We start from the raw sequence: 23,213 nt of genomic DNA, 5'->3' as shown, positions 1-23,213 counted from the left end.
AATAAAGACATCAGTTTTTCCCAATTCACTTAAAACTTCATTTGGGTCTTGTGAAGATTTTGTATAGTTGATTTGAAATGCATCTGAGAGTAAAAACCACCGAGACATTCCTGGAAAAATAGAATATGTCCTAACTTATATTGATTATGTTAATAAACTCTGTGGGAACTGATAAATTGTCTTAGGAAGCTGATAAACAGACCCACTCATACATGAAAACTTGATCCAAAACAGAACTGACAAGTGGGAAAATGATGGACTGTTCAACAAATCGTGATTATCCATATGAAATAATAAGAAATTGAATCCTTGCTTCATGCAAAAAAAATCAGTTCCAAAAGGAATGAAGATTTATATATAAAAGTTAAAACTTAAAGGTTTTAAAATTATAAGATAAGATAATGCCTTTATTTTGTGTGGAGAAGTTCTTAAGAAAGTTGCAAAAAGTAAAAAGAATTAAATGAGATCATAGATAGATGAAAGATGGATAGATGATGATAGATGATAGATAGATAGATAGATAGATAGATAGATAGATAGATAGATAGATAGATGATAGGTAGATAATAACATTGAAGAAAGTACCGGTTGTTCCTCACAGACTACCATAAAGTGAGGAAAAGTAAAAAACACAAAATGTAAGCTTACATTCTTATAACTGACAAATTATTAGAACCCAGAATATGTTAAAAACCATACAGATTAATAAAAAATGACAACTAAATAGTAAAATATATACAATTAATTATTGCATAACTAAATAGAAAAATGCCAAGAAACTAATGAGAAATTCTCAGATTTGTTAACAAAATGGGAATGCTAATAAATACTGCAATTAAATATAGTTGAATGTGTATACTTCACTCATAGGAGTAAATGTTGGATCAACTTTAGAAAGTTCATTTTAACTGGTTAAGTTCAAAATATTTGGCCCTGGCTGGTTGGCTCAATGGTAGAGCATCCACCTGTAGTGTGGAAGTCCTGGGTTCAATTCCTAGTTAGGGCACACAGGAGAGGTGATCATACATTTCTCTCCCCTCTTGCCCCCTTCTCTGTTTCTCTTCTTAGCTCTCTCTCTCTCTCTCTCTCTCTCTCTCCCCCTCTCTCTCTCTCTCTCCCCTCCTGATTTGAACATGTTCACTTGGGTGCTGAGGATGGCTCCGTGGTATCTCCACCTCAGGTTGTGAGCATGGCCCTAGATGAGGGTTGCAGGGTGGATCCCTATTGGTGTGCATGCAGGAGTCTGTCTTTCTATGTCCCCTCCTCTTACTTAAAAAAATATTCAGCCTGACCTGTGGTGGTGCAGTGGGTAAAGCGTCGACCTGGAACACTGATGTCGCCGGTTCAAAACCCTGCACTTGTCTAGTCAAGGCACATATGGGAGTTGATGCTTTCTGCTCCTCCCCCCCCACCTACCCCTGTTTTCTCTCTCTCTCTCTCTCTCTCTCTCTCTCTCTCTCTCTCTCTCTCCTCTCTAAAATGAATAAATTAAAAAAAAGAAAAAATATTCATCGGCCCTGGCCAGTTGGCTCAGTGGTAGAGCGTCGCCCTGGCATGTAGGAGAAGCACCCATCTGCTTCTCCGGGTTCAATTTCCAGCCAGGGCACACAGGAGAAGCACCCATCTGCTTCTCCACCCCTCCCCCTCTCCTTCCTCTCTGTCTCTCTCTTCCCCTCCTGCAGCCAAGGCTCCACTGGAGCAAAGTTTGCCCGGGCACTGAGGATGGCTCTGTGGCCTCTGCCTCAGGCACTAACTAGAATGGCTCTGGTTGCACCAGAGCTACGTCCCAGATGGGCAGAGCATCGCCCCCTGGTGGGCATGCTGGGTGGATCCTGGTCGGGCGCATGCGGGAGTCTGTCTGACTGCTTCCCCGTTTCCAACTTCAGAAAAATACAAATATATATATATATATATTCAAACTCCTCTCAGAAATACCATTTTAAAAATAAACTGTCTAGATAAGATAGTGTACATGTGCACCAGGCAAGACACGTGAGTGTATAAATTCACAAGAGAAACAACTTTTAATTATTTAATTACAATGCATTAAAAAATTCATTGGGTGAAAAAAGAATAGCTAAGATGAAGTATATATACCAGCTGACTAGAATATTTGATATTCTAGAATTCTAGTAGTGCTTTACTGCTTCTGCTTTTTTTCTTCTTCTTAAAGCATTCTCCTTAAACCAATTGCTTCTTATCTGCATCACTTGGGAGGTTGTTAAAAATTCAGAATATTGGGCTCTGCCCTACAGATTTAGCATCTGTATTGTATCAAGATATCCTGGGTTTTAAATGTACATTTTTCATAGTTTAAGAAACCTTGCTATAGTGAAGATGAGTGAATCATCCACTCACAATTTCTTAAACTATCTAGTAAGATCAACTGTTTGTTTGGTTTTTTTTTAATTGCAATCTCTAAGAAATATCTTTATGAAACAATTGGACTTCCTGAGAGAGGTCCTTTAAAGACAGCACAATCTTCTCTGGTTGGAAGTTGTTGCTTGTTTTTTAGTAATAATTATTACATTTTATTAGTTTGTTCTGAATATGTTTCATAAGATTGCATCTCTATGTCCCTTTTTCTTTGGACAATGTATGAATTTAACTACTGAAATTGGTAAATTCAAGAAAATCCCTAGGCTAGTGTTTCTCTAACATCTTCATCAGATTCAAAAGTGGTACTAGTTCAAGTGCAAACTATTAAGCAATGTGCAACATGCAATGAATCTGGATTTGACACCAAATTTCTACCACCCATATTTTTAACAAGCCCCACATTCTAAATATTATGAAACATTGGATTCTTTCCTTAATAAGCTCAACAATGAGCAAGTACTCTTGTTGTTCTTTTTAATTATGATATTTAACCTATTTTGAAGCTTTTAATTATAAACATCTATATGAAAGGCTAACAAACACTAAGAAATTAATGCTCACGACTCCCTGGTTCAGGAATCTTTGAGCCTTTATAGGCTTATGCTTTCTAGGATATTTTCCATTGCTTTACTTATTCTTTATAACTTCAATGAGTTGAAAGCTAGACTTACACTCATAGCTACGTGCAGAAATAATAAATGAACAGATATATTAGACCTAAATAAATTATACCAATATATATATATTTTTTTTACAGAGACAGTGAGAGTCAGAGAGAGGGATAGATAGGGACAGACAGACAGGAATGGAGAGAGATGAGAAGCATCAATCATCAGTTTCTCGTTGTGACACCTTAGTTGTACATTGATTGCTTTCTCATATGGGCCTTGACCATGGGCCTTCAGCAGACCGAGTAACCCCTTGCTCAAGGCAGCGACCTCGGTTCCAAGCTGATGAGATTTGCTCAAACCAGATGAGCCCACGCTCAAGCTGGGGAGCTCAGGGTCTTAAACCTGGGTCCTCCACATCCCAGTCCGACACTCCATCCACTGTGCCACTGCCTGGACAGGCTATACCAATATTTTGTATTTTTCAAATTACAAAGATAATTATTCCTTATTCCTTTTCATTCTTATCTGCATAGATTCACATAGATGAGATGATTGCTATTTCATGTTTATTATGAACTATTTTACTTTTCTTTATTAATACACAGGGTTCTTAACAGAAGAGTTAGTCCACATTGGCTATTAGAATGTCAAAGAAAAAGCAAATTGACAAAACTTTAGACTTTCAAGAAAAACATATCCATTTATGTCAGTCTTACAAAAGACAACAATGACATTGGAGCTATGATAAAAAATGACCCTATAAGTATGTATCAATTAGTGATAGGTAATACAATTTTGGTGTTGAAATTTAAAAATTACTCAAAATAGTAAATATATTCATATGTACCTTTGCAAAGAGCTTTTGTATAGTTAAGATTCTATAATTATTTTATTAAATCTACAGTATCTGAGAAGTTTTAAGTAACATAGCCAAGTAAAAATTAATAATAACATTAAGTTAGCAGCCTCACATATTCAACTATGTCACAGTTAAAAACAACAAAATAAAAAAACCACCACATTAAAACCTTCCTGACCTATAGATTATTTAAATGACTAAATATGCAACTAGAAAAGAGAAAATAAGAATCAATGAAAGGTTAGAGAAGTCAAAGTCCCTGAAGAAATAATTTATTGTTTTAGAACCCAAGATACCAATTATCATTATGATGAGAACATTTCCCATTTAAAGAAAATTATTTGAACATAAGTCTCTGTTTAATGTCATTGACATAAATATTAGTAGTCTTGAAAATCAGTCAACTGAAGAAAAAACTGCAGCTTTCCATCACTGCCATGCATTCTAACCAGTATAATCAGAACAGTACTGAAATCCGCCACCCTGCTTAACCTCAGTTTGTCTAAATTCCAAATAAAATCCTCATTTGTCTCATGTTGATGATTTTAGACAGTTTTGTCTTAGATACTGTCACTACTGTTACTGCTTCAGAATGAAGAAAATAAAAGATGTTATGTAAAACCATGTAAAAAATATAATCAAAGTAAAAAGTTGAAAATTTTTCTCTGGAGTTAAATCATTTGGGATTATTTACACTTAAAAATCAATTTTTGGCTTGAGACATTTGGGTAGAGGTTATTCCTTTTTGTCTCACAATCTGGAGAAGAGCCCATGTTATTTTCTATATCTAATGTTCAATTATTCACTTTAATTTAGTTCTAAATACCTCATTTGTTTTGTTACTGTCTCTGCTTCTGGATCTCATCAGAAACAAATTTTTCCTTGAGCCATTCAAAAATGGCCCCCAATTTGGAAGCCTTAAATTAAATATCAAAGACAAGTATTTTGTTTACAAATTTTGTACTCTACATAATGAGACCAAAGTTTTGCCTGAGGTTAAATGTAGAAAAAAAGAGTAAAAATTTTTTTTAATTGAATTTATTCAGGTGACATTGGTTAACGTAATTATACAGGTTTCAGGTAACCAATCCCATAACACATTCTTGTACACCATACCTTTTGTTCACCCCCCTCCATCACCATTTATCTCCCGTCTACCCTCGATCACTTCCCTTTACCAGCCCAGGCAATCACCACACTTTTGTCTGTGTCCATGAGTTTTTTTCTTTTTATTAATCTTTAAATACCATGAAAAGGCATATATGTACTAATGTTTAGAATCTCTACACCCCTTTATTTATAAACAGTGAACCTCGATACCATTAATCTTGACCATATTTATGTTAAATATAAATTTTTCATTGTCTTCTTGACTTGAAACTACTCATGATAAACTTTTTTAGAACTAAATATTAGTCATTGAGTCTCATGACAATGCTTTCCCACAGAAATGGGAATGGATGTAGCGCCACTTTTAAACTACAGTATTTAAAGTAGAATAATCAAAAAGAATGGGATCTAACATAATAACTTTAAAAAGTGTGACCAAAAACATGATTATGAAATACAATGAATATAGAACAGGGAATCTGTGGTATGACTGATGTAAAAATGTAAAATTTTTCATATAAAACAAATACTGAATAACAGATTCTTTAAGAAATGTTTAAAACAATTTTTTTGTAATCTATATATTTATTTATTCATTTATTTTTTTGACAGAGACAGTGAGAGAGTCAGAGAGGGGGAGAGATAGGGATAGACAGAGAGGAAGGAAGAGAGATGAGAAGCTTCACTTCTTCATTGTGGCACCTTAGTTGTTCATTGATGTAATCTCTTTAAATATACATTATACATGCTATGGCTAAATAAAATTAAAAGGATATATTTTATATAATGAACACATTTCTAATCACATCGCCAAAGACAAACAGGGTGAGTTGCATACCTGCATATGTGAATATTTATGTGTGTATCAGCCCAGAAATTGCCCATACCTATTTGATATAAAGTATATACATATACTTGTCTTCTTTACAGAAATGAAAGGTTATTATATTCATCTTCATCTATATCTTGCTATTTTCACTTATAGTATGATTTATTCCATATCAGCAATATATAGCCCTATTCCACTCCTGCTATCTCATTACAATAAAGTTCAATTATAGTCCTGAGTTTGGATGCTTCATAATTAATTTATTGTCTTCCTAATGAAGTTTTTCTTTTTGCTTTCCTAACTGCCTCAGACAAAACAAATTAAATAATAATGTAATAGTGGCTTTCTGACTTAAAGAAAGTTCTACAATTTTACCATTAAGTATGCTGATTTTTTTTATTTATATCCACATATACAGTCACCATGATAAGGAAGTTTCTGTCCATTCATCTGGTTCTATTCCACTGGTATTTTTGGTAGTTGTTCTATTTATACTTTTGTTTGTTTAATTTCATTTGGGTATATGAGTTTTTAGCAATATAGCTAATAAATTTTATGAAATACCTTATCTAAAATGATACAATATGCAGATGTTGTGTTATAAAATTATATGCCTGAAACCTACATAATTTTATTAGTTAATGTCACCCTAATAAATTCAGTTAAAAATAAAATGAAAACATCTCCCTTGCTTAAAATAAAAAATATAATTATGCAATTATAGAGGTTATCTTTATTCTTTTATGAATTATCATTATGATTTATATTTATATACTGCCTAATATTCAAATATTCTTTTATTATTAAATTCACTGGAATGACATAGGTTAGTAGCATCATATTGGTTTCACTGTACATTTCTATGACATATGATCTGTATATTGCATTGTGTACCCACCATTCAAATTCTCCCATCGAAGTACATACAGGCCTGACACAACTTAACTTCCAAGATCAGTCAAGATCAGGTGCATTCAGGGTGGCATGGCCATAGATTCCAAAGTCAAATCATCTGTCACCACGTATTTGGTCCCTTTACTTTTTACTACCTCCTCCCTGATATCACCATACTATTGTCTATGTCGGTAAGTTTCAATTTTACATCCCACATATGAGTAAAATCACATGTTTCTTGGCTTTTTCTGAGTGACTTATTTCACTTACCATAATATTCTCAAGGTCCATTCATATTGTCATGAATGGCAGTATTTCATCTTTTCTTATAGCTAAGTAGTATTCTATAATATACCTATATGTAACACATTTTCTTTATCCAATTCTTTATGGAAGGGCATCTGGTTGTCTCCAGATCTTGGCCACCAGTAATAATGCTGCAATAAACATGGGGGTGCATATATCCTTACAAATGAATGTTTTCAAGTTTTTCATGTAGATATTCAGAAAAAGATTGCTGGTTAATACGGTAACTCCATTCTTCATTTTTGTGAGGAACTGCCATGCTATTTTCCATAATGGTTTTACCAGATTCTATTCCTTCTGCAGTGAATAATGGTTCCTTTTTCTTCACAACCTCTCCAACACTTGTCATTACCTGTCTTTCTGGTAATAGCAATTCTAAAAGGTGTGAGGTGGTATCTCATTGTAGTTTTGATTTGCATTGCCCTAATACAAGTCAAGTTGAGCACCTTTTCATATATTGATTGGCTATCTGTATGTCTTCTTGGGAGAGGTGTCTCTTCAGTTCCTCTGCCCATTTTTTAATTGGACTATTTGTTTGGTGTTGAGTTCTTTGAGTTTTTTATATATTTTCAGTATTACCCCTTGTTGAAACTATTGTTTGCAACTATCTTCTCCCATTAGGTTGGCTGCTTTTTTCTTTTGCTACCAGTTTCTTTGCTGTACAAACTCTTTTTAGTTTGATATGGTCTCATTTATTTATTTTTGCCTTCATCTCTCTTGCCTCTGGGATCAAATTAATATAATGTTCTCTAAGATGAAGGTTCTTAAGTCTAGTACCTATGTTTTCTTCTATGTAATTTATTGTTTTAGATCTTATATTTAAGTCTTTGATTCATTTTGAATTAACTTCTGTACATGGAGATAAACTGTAGTCTTTTATCATTCTTTTGCATGGGGCTTTCCAATTTTCCCTATGCCATTTACAGATGAGGTGCTCTTTTCTTGATTGGGTGTTTTTGGTTTATTGGAAAAAATTATTTCCCATTTACATATAGTTTTATTTCTGAGCCCACAATTCTGTTTTATTGGTCTGTGTTTCTGATTTTCTGCCAGGACCATGCTGTTTTGATTATCATGACTCTGTAGTATAATTTAAAGTCAGGCTGTGTGATACCTCCAGCTTCACTCTTTTTTCTGATGACTTCTTTAGGTATTCAAGTGATTCCATACAAATCTGATGATGTATTTGTTCTACTTATTTAAAATTAACATTGAGATTTTGATGGTGCTTGTATTAAATCTGTACATTGTTTTGGGAAATATGGACATTTTAATCATATTGATTCTTCCAATCCATAAAAATAAAATATCTTTCCATTTCATCATTCAAGAATTCTTTTTTGCCTGACCAGGCAGTGGCACAGTGAATGGAGTGTCGAACTGGGATGCAGAGGACCCAGGTTCAAGACCCCAAGGTCACCAGCTTGAGCGTGGGCTCATCTGGTTTGAGCAAAGCTCACCAGCTTGAACCCAAGGTCACTGGTTCGAGCAAGGGGTAACTCGGTCTGCTGAAGGCCCACGGTCAAGGCATATATGAGAAAGCAATAAATAAACAACTAAGGTGTCGCAATGAAAAACTGATGATTGATGCTTCTCATCTTTCTCTGTTCCTGTCTATCCCTATCTATCCCTCTCTCTGACTCTCTCTCTCTCTGTCTGTCTCTATAAAAATATATATATATTCTTTCTATTTAATTGATTGGTTTTATAGAGATGGGGGGCATTCATTTGTTTTTCCACTTAGTTGTACATTCATTGTTTGCTTTCCATAAGTGCCCTGACCATGGATCAAACCCACAACCTTGATATTTTGGAAAGGTGTTCTAGTCAACTGAACTAATGAGCTAGGGCCCAGTGATTTTGTCATTTCAAATATACCCGTTTGTTAATAAAAAATGAACTTTAAAGTATTTCCTTGTTCTCTTTACCGGAGTCTTTCAAATGGTTTTAAAACTGTATAAGTTTGAGAGTGTGTTAATATCAAGTTATACAATTATCTAGGTTGGTGAATTTATCAAGATAGAAGGGGGCTTTTCAATAAGCTATTCAATTTTTTCTATGCCAATTAGTTTATTTAGAATTTATATGCCCTGGCCGGTTGGCTCAGCGGTAAAGCGTCGGCCTGGCGTGCGGGGGACCCGGGTTCGATTCCCAGCCAGGGCACATAGGAGAAGCGCCCATTTACTTCTCCACCCCCCCACCCCCTCCTTCCTCTCTGTCTCTCTTTTCCCCTCCCGCAGATGGCCCGGGCGCTGGGGATGGCTCCTCAGCCTCTGCCCCAGGCACTGGAGTGGCTCTGGTCACAACAGAGCAACGCCCCAGAGGGGCAGAGCATCGCCCCCTGGTGGGCGTGCTGGGTGGATCCCGGTCGGGCGCATGCGGGAGTCTGTCTGACTGTCTCTCCCCGTTTCCAGCTTCAGAAAAATCAAAAAAAAAAAAAAAGAAGAATTTATATAACTTCACAGCTCTGCACCCTATCCTGAAATACATCCTTAAAAGTTCTAATAATAAAATTGATTTTCCTGTGTGATGACCAAAGTAAAACAAAACAAAAACTTCACTAAATTATTTCCCAGTATGAATTCCATTAATGGTGATCTTCCCAAGGTGGTTGGATTGAAATACTGACTACCAACACACTTGGTTTTTCATACTCTAGTCTCTGTCTACTCTTCTAGTCATAGCTTTCACCAGTCCAATTCAGACAGTCCGTCATAAGGAAATACCTATAAATTCCAGAGCTGTAACATTGGCCCAGGACCTTGTGGATTTACATTATCATTTCCTGAAGCCTGTAATTCAGGCCAAATATAACCATTCCCTGGACACTTAGGAGCTCAGTCTGGTTTTACTCCTCCTCATTATTTTTCTTAGCATTCTTCAAAGATTTTTATCAAGCCATTATCAACTGTCATAATTATTTATTTGTATTTCTGTCTCCTTTCCTTATGCTTCTAAGGAATTCTGACAATTAATACTTTTTTGGGCTATCTTTAGTACCTTGCCTGTGGGATGATAGAGTAGAATAATGAGTGTAGAATGTAAAAGTTCAGTTTATAAACACAAAAGAACCTTAATGTTATTACTACTAAAATGAGGATTGCTATCACATTGAAAAAAATATTATATAAATTTTTCTTACTTTATTCCACAAGTTTATCTTCAACTTCTAATATTATTCAATATAATAATAACCTTATATAAAACCTTTGGAAAATACCATGTCTTCAGCTCAAAAATAAAAACAAACAAACAAATAAAAACAACACATAAAACCCTGCTAACCAAGTGAAGCAAAACAAAGTTAAGGTCATTGATGTCTAAAATACAATCATGCATTGCTGAATGACAGGGACACTTTCTGAGAAATACATTGCCAGGCAATTCTGTCATAGTGTGAACATAATAGAGTGGACTTACACAGACATAGATAGTACAGCCTACTGCACACCTACACTGTATGGTATAGCCTATTGGTCCCAGGCAACAAACCTGTACAGTATGTTACTGTACTGAATACCATAGGCAATTGTAACACATAGTAAATATTAGTGTCTAAACATGTCTAAATATAAAAAAGTTACAGTAAAAATACATTGTAAAAGTTAAAAATGGTGCACTTGTACAGGGCAGTTAACATGAATGGAACCTGCTGAACTGTATGTAATTTGCTCTGGGTGAGTCAGTAAACAGTGAATAATTGTGAAGTCCTAGGACATTACTATATATCAATATTTCTGTAGACTTTATAAGCACTGTACACTTAGGCTACACTAAATTTATTTAAAGTTTTTATTTCATAAATAACAAAATACCTTGGATTACTGTAGTTTTTACTATATAAACTAAGTTATTTTAACACTTGTAATAATACAACTTAAAATATAAACACATTAAATGTGTATTTTTTTCTTAATATCCTTATTCTATAAGCTTTCTTCTCATTTTCATTTTCTTTTTACTTTTAAAATTTTTGTTAAAACTAATTTTAAAAAAACCCTGGCTGGATAGCTCGGTTGGTTAGAGCATCGTCCCAAAGTACAGAGGTTGTCAGTTTGATCCCGGGTCAGGGCACATACAGGAGCAGATCTATGTTCCTCTCTCTTCTCTTCTCTTCTCTTCTCTTCTCTTCTCTTCTCTTCTCTTCTCTTCTCTTCTCTTCTCTTCTCTTCTCTTCTCTTCTCTTCTCTTCTCTTCCCTTCTCTCTCTCCCTTCTTCTCTCACTAAAATAAATCAATAAAAAAGAAACTAAGACACAAACACACATATTAGCTTAGGCTTACACAGGGTCAGGATCATCAATATCACTGTCTTTCACCTCCACATCTTGTTGCACCAGCAGGCTTTCAGGGGCATAACACACATAAAATTATCATCTCCTATAATAATAATTTCTTCTTCTGGAATAACTTCTGAAGGATTGGCCTGCCTGATACTTTTTTGAGGAGATCTCACCCTTTTTAGAAATATGTCCATTTTGATTTGCACTCTTTTTTTTTTTTTAGATTTACTTGTAAGCAGATAATGTACCGTGAACATTCCTGCCTATTAATAAAGACCTTCTGGTGTTGGGGGTTTATGTTTTCAAACTTTTTAAAAAAGTAAACGCTTCTGCTAAACTTTTTACTGTGAATTGTCACAGTGGTTCTTTTTATTCCCCTGCACTTTCCTTTTTCTCTTGACTCTTCTGCTACACATTCCTGTTCCAGTTCCAACACCTTTTTATTCATCCTCAGTGACAACCTCTAGGAGCTTCTCATGTTATCCTCATCCATAGCCAGGTTAAAGTGTTTTGCCATCTCAAACTGCCTTGTTGATTTTTTGCAAACTTCTCATCCTCGTCAACTGATTTGAAGTCATGAACAAATTCTTAAGTCTTTTCTTTCAGATGGCATTCATACACTCCTTCATGACATCTCCCTTGACCCACCCAAGGTTATTAATGGTGTCATTGACGCAGAACTGCAACAGTGTCTTCCTGAGTTGCAGCAATATCCCAGGCAAAGATCCTTCTCAGGTAGTTAGCCTTAAATGATGCTATAACTTCCAGATCCATTGGTTGTAAACAAAGATTGTGTTTGGAGAGAGAAATAACACTTTGATACTGAGATGAAGATCATCAGTAAAAGGAGGGTGTCTACGAGCAGTATTAAAATTAAGCAAAATCTTGAAATGTATGTTATTCTTCAAATACTACTTTAGCATAGCAATTCAAGGAGCAAGAGGGTCATCCTTAACATTTTATTAGTCCTGTAGTACAGTGGGGAGGGTGGGCTTATTGATATGCTTGATGGCCCTGAGGTTCTCAGTACACCAGATCACAAAAGGATTCAAGTTGTAGCCTACAACATTTCTCCAAGTAAGATTGTTATCCTGACTTGTACTTCTATGGCTGAAAGTCCATTCAGGCACCTGTTTCCAGAATGAGGAGATTTGGAAATATCCATAATAAATATTTTCTCTGGGAAGAAATGATGCAATCAAGGCTGTGATTCTCATAACATGACACAATATTTTACAACAAACTATTTTTTATTAGGAAAGTACAAAAGTACACACTAAAGTAACCAGAAAAGTATAGTATAGTAAATATATACAACTAGTAATATGGTCATTTACTATCATTAGCAAATATTTTGTACTGTACATAGTTGTATGTGCTATACTTTTACACAGCTGACAGTGCAGTAGATTAGTTTATACCAGCATCACCACAAACATGTAATGAAGGCACTGCACTATGATGTAACAGCACACAATGCTACAACTTCAGTAGATGATAGAAACTTTTCATTTCCATTATAATCTTTCCAGACCATTGTCATATATGCAGCCTGTTCTTCACATAAACATTATTATGAGGTGCATGCCTATATAGAAATTTCAACCACATCCTCCTAGTAATCCCCTGTCAACTGAAAAAGAGAGGAAAGGGACTCTGCATTTTATATGTGAAGAAACTAAATGTAAATAACTAAAACACTTAAAATCACATTGTAAAACAAATTAGAATTTTATACTCTTGGCTTTCAGTATTAAGTAACATAAATGAAAGTCACTATCCACTTTGTAATTTTCTTATTGAGAATTAGCTATTATCTCTCATTTAAAAGGGTATTGATTCAAATATTGCAATCTTAAATCTAAGATACTGAGAGGTAACTTGAATGTATACCAGAAAAATGGAATAGCATAGCTCACATTTCAGTCTCTGTGTTACTTAAAACTGAGGAAATTATGTCTGAGAGATCAAAGAAAGGAAATGCCTATTTTAACTTTCAAAACCCTTCAAGGAAAGGAAATAGAATTTGGATTCAAGGAAATAAAGGTGCCACTTTAAGAAAAGGAGGTTTTATTCTTTCTTAGCAATTGAATTTACTCAGTGAAATGATATAGTAAAAATGATTTTTTAACATACTGTCAGTGACCTATGCTGTGCATGTAAGAAATTTTCATTTCTTATTTGATGCAATTTATTTTCTAAGTTAGCCTTAGGTCTTCTGTATCTTCAACAGTTCAGCTAGCTATATTTTGATGATATATAATACCATCCATTTCTTCAATATCAATCATACATATATCTTTAAACCCAGTTGTTACATTTCTCTCCTTTAATTTCTCATCCGTCTATAAAATATTGAAAGGAAGGGAGAAAAGAAAAAAAGAAAAGGAGGCAGGAGTTTTATTTATTCAATAGTTGGAAATAATTTACACAAGTATCCAAAAAGTCTAGAAAATCCATGTAACTATTGTTTCTTTAGGCCAAATACAATAGAACTTGTAAAATACTGAAGACATTCAAATAATTTTCTGTCTTTTTCTTAGTAGTAACTTCCTATTCTTCTTTTGGGTAATGTTGAATGCATATGTATGTGAAAACAGATTGTGAAGGTATAATCATTTATGTCAGGGGAACACAAATGAAGTTAGGGGACCATGAAGAAGTTTGTCTTACAAATATTCCACCCAGCATGTTTCTCCACAAAAGTTTAAACTTTTCAGCCATACCTGTGATAGGGGAACTCAAGAGTTAAAATTTAGCTTTAATAATAAATAATAAAATTAGTGATTAATGCAACTAAAAAGCTTTGTTCCAGGAGCTGGATAATTGAATGGGCCTATGACTTTATGAGGTTACTAGCAATTCACCATTGTTCACCAGCCCCAGGAGATCCACAAACAAAATGGTATCTAAGTACAGATGATCCAAGGATGGAATGCCCACTGACAAGAATACAGATAAAGAATATCTGGTCAACAGATGAAAAAAAGAAGAATCTCTGGACTGCAACTTTTATCTAATTAACTTTTTCCTAAATTTCCCTTTTTTCCCCTTATAAAATAGGTTGGCTGAGATGAGGTATTAAGACTATTTTGGGGGGTACAGAACCCCCATCTTCTCAGATTGCTGGCCATCTGAATAAAGGGCCCTAAAGATTGAATCTTTGTCTTATTTATTTGACTGAGTGGTGACAAGCAGTATGAATGTAGATATTTTTCCAGTTTCACGGGGACCTTATGTCTTTCTCACTATGACAATCAGATCATCTGCATTTTATTTTATTTAAGTGAGAGGAGGGTAGAGAGAGAGAGAGATTCACACATTTGCCCTGGCCAGCATTCACCTGGCAACCCATTTGGAGCCAATGCTCTGACCATCTGTGTCCGTGCTCACAACCAAGTTATTTTGAGCACCTGAGGTAAAGGCTTCACAGAGCCATTCCTAGTATCTGGGGCCAATGCACTGGAATCAATGAAGCCATGGCTGCAGGAGCGAGAGAGAGAGAGAGAAAGAGAGAGAGAGAGAGAGAAAGGGGAGGGGTGGAGAAGCAGATGGTCACCTGTGTGTCCTAACCAGGAATCCAGTCCAGGACCTCCACATGCTGAATGGATGCTCTACCACTGAGCTAACTAGCCAGGGCCTCATTTGAATTATTTGCCTTGAAAGGAGCAAACTCAGTTAGGTCTACCAGCATTTTCTTTTGGTTGTTGCACTCAACCAAATTCAATCAATCCCATAATCCTTCATTTACATAAAAAGAGTCAGATGTTACATGTAATGATGCATGTAACCCGAGGCTTTACATGCCCTGCCTTTCTTTCTTCTCTTCTGAGTATACTTCAGACTACAACATGAATCTGAATTTCCTGCTTACAACTTCTGACACTCAAATAAATGCATTTTTTTTTCTTTTAGTTTAAGCCTCTTTCTTGGTTTACATATAATAAAATAGGATAGTAAAAAAATGCATGGGATACTTTAACTCCTATCATGCATTAATCCTGTTATTGTAGTTTAAAGTAGTACTTAACTATGAATATGTTTATAGGGTTAAATTTTCTCTTACAGAGTTCAAAATTATAATCTCAAGGGGAAATAAGAGGTCATTCTGATGTTTCATATACCATCAGTAAAATAGAAATTAGTACAACTTGGCTTTATTGCAACAATCATAAAAATAAAAATTACTAGAAATTATATAGCCCATTTAGAATTCAGTTGCGAGAACAGATTTTCTAGTTATTTCTCTTCTTTCATTAATAAATTCTCTGTACAGCAAAAATAATTTGAAAATGAATAGTTTTAATCTATTTCTCTATTTTAAGCTTAATAATTTTATCTAATGTTGAGGATCACATAAATTGCCAATGAAAATAACCCTTATTCTTCATTTTTGTTTGGAGTAGATATGGATGGCACCAGAAAATGAAACTGTGATTGTAAAAGAAACGAATACAGGTCAATCCTTTCTAGCTAATATACTAACACAATTGTTGTGTATCACATAATAAATAGTTTTATATGCACATTATAGAAAAAGCTTAGCCTATAGCTCATTTGCCATTATAAACATACTGTACCAGGAAAACTTGGATGACAGGTAATTCACAAATACAATATCCTATACTAATTGAACTAGAATGGAATAGAAAAACAGTCATCAGAAGTGATTTCACATGCTGATAACTTTCTGAATTGAAAATAGTATCTTCTCTCTGGGGGTAGGGAAGGATATATTGTGCAGTCTTAAACCAACAAGACCTGTATTTCTCCATGTCTCATGAGAAAGAAGGATCTAACAGTACAGATTTACAGTATAAAGTAAAAATACCTAGGAAAAAAGGGGTAATTGGAAATGAAAAAGGCTACAATGGCAAGGACAAATAGAATTCCATGCCCTGTTTAAATGATAACTTCTGCTTTTCTACTTCAACTTATTTATACATACCTTAATTTTGCCAGATTCCCTTATCATATGCCTCCCAAATATCCCCCCTAAAGAAATGTTTCATGATAAGTCTTTTGCATAAATCCAAAAGATACTCCATGGATATTAGTTAATAATGTTGACACTGAATTCTGTTATTACATGCAGGGCACATTGTGCTAATAAGAAACTAAAAAAAAAGAGTATCAAGGAGGACGACTTTAATACTTTATGTATTTTGCAAAATTAAAAGCAACCTTTTTGTAAAGAGACAGCAAATACAGATGAATAGAATTTCTAATTATATTCCCTTATCAAGACTATTTTCTGATGAAAATGGCAAGTGACTCTTTTCTTCTTTCATGCTTTTGAAAAACGCCAAAGAAATATTCTAATTTTCTGTATAACATTAAAAAGATGAAATCTGGAAGTTTTGTTTCACTTAATAAAAGAATAGAAGAAATTGTATTTTGTAGATATTTTAGTCCGTAAGCAACTTGCATTTTCAACCATGACATGCAATGCAATTTGCTATTTTAAAAACAAAACTAGATTCAACAAAAGTGAAATGTTGTGCTATTTATAGCATATTATTATGATACCAAATATCTCATTTTTAAGATAATCTATTTGAATTAAAATTCCCTAAGATTATGACATATTTACTTAATATTGGACATCTGGTGGCTATACCTAGATTTATCAACTCCTCAATTAAAATATGGATTCAATAGAATCATTCAAACAGAACCTTCCTATGACAAATATAGGAAACAAAAGGAGTACAATTCCATAATATATTCATATATTAAAGTATTCAAATGTTACCTTACATCTAAAATATAATGCATAATTACATTAAGTATCGGTAATGAGATACAAGTGAGAATTATCTAATCATTGAGTGATTTATACTGTGTGAAGTGGCTTATTACAAGAGCTATTTGATATGATCTTTGATATATATCCTGCTCACCAAAATTAAGAGGTGTTTCAAAATGAATATGAAGCGTTAAAATATCCCCTAATGTAGTAAGGAACACGACATACTATAACTTAGTTTACTAAATACGTGGACTAAAGTCAAAGCATTGGAGAAATTTTGGATATTAGGAAGAGAAGTAACAGAAATAAGCAGTGAGTTCTACATATTATTGGTTATAGACATAGCTCACCTACTAGAACTGCAAAAATTGGATATATGCTACTAAATGCAAAAGCTGCTTATGGGTGATAAAGAAACAATTCTATTTCCTGTCATCATGACACTTACATCCAATAAGAAACAAATATTAAGTAATTATTCTATAAATAAATAAATGACATACATGTAAAAATGTTATTAATAAAGAAATGTACATGTTAATATAAAATATTTAAAGCATAAGGTTTAATTTAGGTTATTCAAAGACTTTCTGTGGCAGAGAAGTGACATCAGAGAAATGGCACCATGAGGAGCACAACCAACAAATCTCCCCAAAATTTCAACAAGTTCATAAACCAGAGACAGAAAAATCTATGCTTGGAGCATCTGGGAGTCCCACATACTGAAAACAAAGTGCTATCAACAAGACCACCCTCAGATGCAATTAAGAAAAGGAAACTGAATATCATGGATATAAAAGATAAAGAAGTAGCACAGATAGATGTGGAAAAATCTATGGAGAAAAAACTTAATATATTGGAAACCTTGGAGCTAAATGACAGAGAATTTAAAATAAAAATCCTAAAAATACTCAGAGATATACAAGAAAACACGGAAAGGCAATTTAGGGAGCTCAGAAAACAACACAATGAACACAAAGAATATATTACCAAGAAAATTGAAACTATAAAAACAAATCAAACAGAGATGAAAAACTCAATTCATGAACTGAAAAACGAGGTAACAAGCTTAGCTAATAGAACAGGCCAGATAGGGAGAAAAGAAAGCCTCTTCAACAAATGGTGTTGGGAAAACTGGAAAGCCACATGCAAAAGAATGAAACTCGACTACAACCTGTCCTCGTGTACTAAAATTAATTCAAAATGGATCAAAGACCTAAATATAAGACCTGAAACAATAAAGTACATAAAAGAAGACATAGGTACTAAACTCATGGACCTGGGTTTTAAAGAACATTTTATGAACTTGACTCCAATGGCAAGAGAAGTGAAGGCAAAGATAAATGAATGGGACTACATCAGAATAAAAAGTTTTTGCTCAGCAAGAGAAACTGATATAAAAATAAACTGACAGCCAACTAAATGGGAAATGATATTTTCAAACAACAGCTCAGATAAGGGCCTAATATCCAAAATATACAAAGAACTCATAAAACTCAACAACAAACAAACAATCCAATAAAAAAATGGGAAGAGGACATGAACAGACAATTCTCCCAGGAAGAAATACAAATGGCCAACAGATATATGAAAAGATGCTCAGCTTCATTAGTTATTAGAGAAATGCAAATCAAAACTACAATGAGATACCACCTCACCCCTGTTAGATTAGCTATTATCAACAAGACGGGTAATAGCAAATGTTGGAGAGGCTGCGGAGAAAAGGGAACTCTCATCCACTGTTGGTGGGACTGTAAAGTAGTATAACCATTATGGAGGAAAGTATGGTGGTTCCTCAAAAAACTGAAAATAGAACTACCTTATGACCCAGCAATCCCTCTACTGGGTATATACCCCAAAAACTCAGAAACATTGATATGTAAAGACACATGTAGCCCCATGTTCATTGCAGCACTGTTCACAGTGGCCAAGACATGGAAACAACCAAAAAGCCCTTCAATAGAAGACTGGATAAAGAAGATTTGGCACATATACACTATGGAATACTACTCAGCCATAAGAAATGATGACATCAGATCATTTACAGCAAAATGGTGGGATCTTGATAACATTATATGGAGTGAAATAAGTAAATCAGAAAAAAACAAGAACTACATGATTCCATACATTGGTGGAACATAAAAATGAGACTAAGAGACATGGACAAGAGTGTGGTGGTTACCAGGGGTGGGGGAAGGGAGGACATAGGAGGGAGGGAGGGAGAGAGTTAGGGGGAGGGGGAGGGGCACAGAGAACTAGATGGAGGGTGACGGAGGACAATCTGAATATGGACGAGGGGTATGCAACATAATTTAATGACAAGATAACCTAGACATGTTTTCTTTGAATATATGTACCCTGATTTATTAATGTCATCCCATTAACATTAATAAAAATTTATTTAAAAAAAAGAACAAGCCATATAGAAGGTAGGATTAGTGACATAGAAAATAAGCAACTTCAGGCACAACAGAGAGAAGAAGAGAGAGTCTCAAAAATTTTAAAAAATGGACGTCAGAGTAATGGCAGGGTAGGAAGCGATACCAATAAATCTCCCCCAAAACTCAACAAGATCTTCAACCAGAAACAGAAAAACCTATACTTGGAGCATCCAGATGCTTCGCAATACACCCAAAGGTATGGTCGAGTGAAAAATTGGCTAAATATATAACCAAACCCCGAAGGAAATAGGGAGTAAGAAATGCTCTGCCTTCCTCACTAACCTAAACAGGGCGGCTTTCTCTGGTAACTGTGAATATAGAAACTGAGGCGGGCAAAGGGGGTGAATAGATCCAGGCCGCGGCACAAACGGCCGAACCAGGCTGTGGCACGAAGATCCAAGCCGAGGAAAAACTGATCCTGTGGCAACCCGGGCAATACAAGCTAACATCCTGTGGCAACCCGGGCAATACAAGCTAACACTCGTGCCAAACCCAAACAAAGAAAGACAAGCGGGGCGGCCATTTTATCTGGTCTCCTGGTCGGCGTGCGTGCAGTTAGTGGGTGAGAGATTTCTTCCTAGGCCCCGAGAGTGGGTGCCCGTGTTGCCCGACGGAGAGGCAGGGTCAGAGGCCTTTCTGTGGGCCGAGGGCCGAGTCTCTGGGCAGCCCCAGCGCCCTGGGAAAGCCATGCACGGGAGGGAGTGAGAACTAATTCCAATGGTGGAGATTTTCCATGCCGGATGGGGTTTCAATTAGAGGGAAACACGGCCAGCCTCATATTCTGGCCTGTGCGCGCAGATAGTGAATGAGAGATTCCTCCGAGTGCCTCGGCAGTGTGCGCCCGTGTTATTGCACAGAGGGGCAGAGTCAGGGGCCTTTGTGTGGGCCAAAGCAGAATCTCAGGCTGCCCCAGCGCCTTGCAAAAGTTGTGCACGGGGACAAAGCGAGACTCAATTCCAATGCTGCAACTTTTCCCTGCGGTTGGGGGTTTCACTCAGAGCGTGAGACTCCTGGCCGAATATCGTGGTCTGTGCATGCAGTGAGTGAGAGTTTCCCCCAAGCGCCCCGGAAGTGGGCACCCGCCTGTGTAACCGGACAGAGTGGCAGAGCCAGAGGTCTTTGAGTGGGCGGAAAGCCCGCCTGATTATGCTAGCAGCTCTGACTGACTGAGCCTTACCCAGAGCCCTGTGCTGAGTGGAAATAGAGTAGGGAGTTGCCAGCTCTTTGAGCCTCTTACTATCCAGGCAGAGGCAGCAGCAACCCCATAGCTGGATTATCAGGCTACTAATTGAGGAAGGAAAGACTAGGAGAAAGGCTCCAGGAACACAGACTCTCTCACTGTCGGAGCCTATAAATGCTAATGAGCCTCGACTGACAATGAGACTAAAGCACAATACATTACATTGCCATAGAGACTTATTAACTGCAAACCTCTACCTGAGCATGCCAAAGGGGTAGAACCCGGGGTACAGAGTCACCGACCAGGAGGAGGGAGAGAAAAGAAAAAGCAAGAAGATAACCTCTCAAAATCAAGAATAATCTGCAGACTTTATAACCTATCCCATTTTATTATATTTGTTCGTTTGTTTCTCTTATCTTCATTCTTGATACTTTTTTTCCTCCTCCAATTTGGCCGATTAACTCTCTGCCAGTCTTACTCTCTCCTCTCCTTGAACTACACTACCCATAAGTGTTACATCTCCCATTATTTTTTCTCTCCTCTTCCTTTCTCTCTATGAGGGTTGCACTCCAAAACCCTTAACTCTCTCTCTCTCTCCTTTCTTTTTTCTTCTTTTAGTGGTTCCCTCTTTTTCTCTCTCTCTTTCTTTTCTCCCTCTATATTAGTTTCTTCCTTTCTTCTTTACATCTTCTCTCATTCAAACCTCAATAACAAACAAATTATCTTATCTGGGACTCAAACTTATGTTTGTGGCATTTTGGGGGGTTTTTACTTCACCTTTTTAACTCACTACCAGTGCTCCCATCCCTGGCTCTCCATTTTATCTAGTTCTTGTTCCAATAAATACAATAGTAATTTTTTAATTTGTCCCCCCATTTCTCTGTTTTCCTCTTATTCCTCTCATCATAACTCTTAGACAATCAACACCTAAATGCAAATTATTTTATTCTTGACCCAAATTTTTTCCTTATTTGCTTTTTGTGGGTCCATTCCCTCTTTTTTTTTCTTTTTTTTTTTTTGCCCCTTTATTAATTTTCCCCAATTCAAGCCCTCCATCACAGGCATTGTTTGTTATAATTCACAGTTCACCATAAGATTTTCTCAAGAAAGAGGGGAGAGGAGAGGAGAGGAAAAAAGGAGGGGGGGGAAATAATTTCCTTTTTTTAAAATTTTTATTTTATTTTATTTTTCTTTATTTCATTATTATTTTTTTTAAAAAAAACAACTCTTTTTGATTTTTTATTTTTTTTATTTTTTTATTTTTTTAACTTTTTAATCTTTATTAAATCTCATTAATACTATCAACAAAACCACCCCCAGATGCCATTAAGGAAGAGAAAATCAAATATCATGGATACAAAAGAAAGAGAGGTAACACAGCTAGATGAGGAAAAAATCTATGGAGAAAAAATTTAATATATTGGAAACCTTGGAGCTAAATGACAGAGAATTCAAGATAGAAATCCTAAAAATCTTCCGAGAAATACAAGAAAACACAGAAAGGCAATTTAGGGAGCTTAGAAAACAACTCAATGAACACAAAGAATATATGTCCAAGGAAATTAAAACTATAAAAACAAATCAAACAGAGATGAAAAACTCAATTCAAGAGCTGAAAAACGAAGTAACAAGCTTAGCTAATAGAACAGGTCAGATAGAAGAGAGGATTAGTGAAATAGAAAACAAGCAACTTGAGGCACAACAGAGAGAAGAAGAAAGAGACTCAAAAATTAAAAAAAAATGAGATAGCCCTACAAGAATTATCTCACTCCATCAAAAAGATTAACATAAGAATAATAGGTATATCAGAGGGAGAAGAGAGAGAAAATGGAATGGAGAACATACTCAAACAAATAATAGATGAGAACTTCCCAAGCCTATGGAAAGAACTAAAGCCTCAAGTTCAAAAAGCAAACAGAACTCCGAGTTTTCTTAACCCCAACAAACCTACTCCAAGGCATATCATAATGAAATTGACACAAACCAACAGCAAAGAAAAAATTCTCAAGGCAGCCAGGGAAAAGAAGAATACAACATATAAAGGAAGGCCCATTAGATTATCATCAGATTTCTCAGCAGAAACTCTACAAGCTAGAAGAGAGTGGACCCCAATATTTAAAGTCCTGAAAGAGAGGAACTTTCAGCCATGAATACTATACCCATCAAAGCTATCCTTCAAATATGAAGGAGAAATAAAAACATTCACAGATACAGAAAAGATGAGAGAATTTATCATCAGAAAACCCCCACTCCAGGAATTCCTAAAGGGGATTCTCCAATCAGATACAAAGAATAAAAAAAAAACAGAGGCACAAGTAAAAGCTCCAAGAAGAACACAATAAAACCAAATTAAAACTGTGACAACAACAAAAAGAAAGAGGGGGAGATGATGGAGATTAACAGTAGCAAAGGACGATGGAGTGCAAAAGTACTCACAATATAGTGCGCTATAATAAACAGGGTAGGGAACCTTTTCATTACTCAAAGGTAACCACCATTGAAAAAACCACCACAGAAGCACATGAGATAAAAAAAGATAGCAACAGAGGAAAGATGTATAGAATACAATC

The 23,213-nt window shown here is 35.5% G+C and overlaps 1 non-coding gene across 1 annotated transcript; it reads left to right on the top strand.

Moving 5' to 3' along the window:
• The first annotated feature begins 930 nt into the window (after positions 1-930).
• TRNAY-GUA (transfer RNA tyrosine (anticodon GUA)) lies at positions 931-1,006 on the top strand. The gene has a single exon. It is a non-coding gene; the product is annotated as a tRNA-Tyr (tRNA).
• Positions 1,007-23,213: the final 22,207 nt, after the last annotated feature.

This window comes from Saccopteryx bilineata, chromosome 1 (assembly GCF_036850765.1).
Source record: "Saccopteryx bilineata isolate mSacBil1 chromosome 1, mSacBil1_pri_phased_curated, whole genome shotgun sequence".
Taxonomy (NCBI): Eukaryota; Metazoa; Chordata; class Mammalia; order Chiroptera; family Emballonuridae; genus Saccopteryx; species Saccopteryx bilineata.
Note: the sequence above shows the minus strand (reverse complement) of the source record. Positions and strands in the feature narration are given on the sequence as shown.